Below are 2,821 nucleotides of genomic sequence, written 5' to 3'. Positions count from 1 at the left end.
TTGGGATTAGGGTTAGTTAACTTAAGTAGTAATATTGATGTGTATATTCTCCTATTCTCCAGTCAGTGAATCGTGAAACGTAATGTTAATATGTTTCTATACCTATATGTTCTGCTTAAAAACCCATAAAGGCAAGCACAGTGTTTAGACATTCTGTTACTTAGACTAGTAAACACTAAGATCCTTCAGCTTTCAATGAACCTGACACAACAGTCTAAACAACAAATGTGTGCCATGTCATTTGTCATCTTTACATCTTGTATCCTTTATATGGTAATTGGATTTTCAAGGTGGAATTGCAGGTCGATCATTTTAAGGATCTAGATGTAAACCTCCCTGGTGTTGCTTTAATATTTTTTTTGCACAATTTGCTTCACACACTTCCTCCAGCAGAGAAGCTTACAATACTACACCCCACCAAATGACTGGATGATGCCTTTTTATTTAAGGTCTGGCTGTGAGCCTCGATTACCGATACACTATCTTCAGGCTCCTGCCGGGATCAGTCAGTATGGTGGACCTTTGGAGGAATGGGTACAAAACCATCAGGAAAGTTTGCAGGTGCTTCAAGAGTATGTGAAGGCTTAGTTGGAGGAACAAGCCACACCACGAAATCGGAAACACAATGAGTTGGTTAATGATTAGGGGTTTGATGAAGGTCAGCTGGTGTGTTTGCGGAACCATGTTCGAGGTAAAATACAGGATCATTGGGATGCCTGTTTGTATATGGTAGTTCGGTGTCCCCAAGATCAGGGTGCAGTTTACTCTGCAACTCCAATGGAGGGGGACGGGGTTGTCCGTCAAGTTCACCGAACAGAGTTGCGTCCAGTACCACAGGGGGTTGTTATGTCAGGGGAAGATGTTCTGGTAATGTCTCCTGAGTCTGGGTTGCCCACAGGGGCAACAGAAATGGAATCGGATGAGGACTCTGTGATTTTACGGGGACAGGGCTGGTGGGAGGGGTCGCAATAGAGCATCCACAAGTAGGCCTCGTATAATGGAGGAGGTTATGTCCCCCCCGAGGTGTAGAGACCAGTTAAACGTTCGGTGAGGTCCACCACTGGTCATCATACCAACCCTTATAAGTTACCACGGTCAGTGAATGATCGTTCGGTTGGGGAGGAAGACCAGTGGTTTGGGGATAGAATTCTTAGCTGTGATCGTTGGGTCATCAATTTCATTTTGGGGGATGGATTGTAGCCAGGCAATTATAGGCAGGTATAGGAACTGCAGTTCGGACTGGAGGCATAGCCGGGGCGAGATGGCTGTGCATGTTCCGATGGTAGGGCATATTGGCAAAGGAGCAGGCACGGGAAAGACAGGCAGGGTCCTGATAGATTTGGTGGAGCATCGGCGGGCATATTGAATTTGCAGTGTAGCAGCCTTTCTGTTTGCTTGTTTCAGGGGTGAACAATCTTATCCGCAAAGGGCCGGTGTGTATGCAGGTTTTCGCTGCAACTCCCTAATTAGATTTCTAATTAGAGGACTGATTAGCTGAAGAGTCCTCATACCTGGTTTTGAAGAGCTGACCTAAAGGTTACCCCAAAAACCTGTTTTTTTTTTGTTTGAATGGGGCAGTGAGTCATGGGGTAAACTACTGTTCTTTAGGGGTTTTCAAGGTGGAATTACGGGTCGATAATTTTAAGGATCAGGTTGTAAACCTCCCTGGTGTTGCTTTAATATGTTTTATCTGAGGTTGTATCGTGTATTATCAAGCCAGCCGGCTTAGTGGCCTCGGGAGCGGGGTTTAGTGGGAGCAGCTGGCTAGTTTTATTTTCTTTTTTGTTTGTGTCTTTTTCTTTGTTGTATGTATATTTTGGGTTCATTATTAGGCAGGCTGGGCCTTTTGGCACCTGTAGTCTGGGTGCTGGATTGCCCATAGGGGTCTTTTTTATTGCTGTGATTTGCTGTGTCATTCACTAGTGTGATTTGTGCTGGATGTGTTTTTAAGGTTGTGCTGTGGCGTGTACCTGAGCAAACTTTGGGCAACCTGTTCTCTTGTTGGCTTTATTGACAAAGGGTGGATTAGTCTAATTACGGCCTGCTACAAATAGCTGCATATAACGTATAAAAAAATCACCTTATGGGTGCTCCGTAGGGTAGCAAGATCTTGAGTTTTTTTACAGTACTCGGGTACGTTTTAAAATTTTCGACCAATCAGCAAACATTATTCTGACAGCATAGCTGGGAAACCAATGAAAAGTGAGTGCAACGTTCTAGAACTTGACTTCGGGTTGACGCTCCCTATAAAAGAGCTGGGTACTGCTTCAAGGCGTTCAGTTGGCGCTACCTCCTGATAGAGTAGCACTGTACGGCTCTTGTTCCGTAAAACAACATCAAAAGGATGAAAAAAAAAACAATATTTAAAGAAGACGAAAAAAATCAATTTTTAAAGAAGACGAAAAAAACATCGTCTAAAAAAATAAGCCAAAAAAACAATATCCGAAGAAGAAGGAAAAAAACATCCAAAGGGAGAAAAGAAGAACTGAAGGGCAAACGAGGTAGGAGGAAATACAAATTTCGTTTCAGCACCGTTGGAGTGCCAAGCCGTGAAAAGCATTTGGCCAGAAGACAAGGTAAGTGTTGTACCTGTTATTTTAAAACAGCGCTTTTCAAAATGCTGCTTTATAATCGTTTGAGATCGTTAGCCAGTGTGACAGCTGAAGGCTTTTTGAGTTTACCAACATAAAGTTTTATTTCTGTATTAGGACATTGTCAGGAACAATGATGTGTTCATCGCTATGATGTGGTCAAAAAGCGATGCATTGAATCTTAGAAACATTTGTGATTTTTCAAACGATGCTTTTCCTTTTATTTAATC

The sequence above is a fragment of the Brienomyrus brachyistius genome, unplaced genomic scaffold (genome assembly GCF_023856365.1).
Source record: "Brienomyrus brachyistius isolate T26 unplaced genomic scaffold, BBRACH_0.4 scaffold101, whole genome shotgun sequence".
Lineage (NCBI taxonomy): Eukaryota > Metazoa > Chordata > Actinopteri > Osteoglossiformes > Mormyridae > Brienomyrus > Brienomyrus brachyistius.
Note: the sequence above shows the minus strand (reverse complement) of the source record.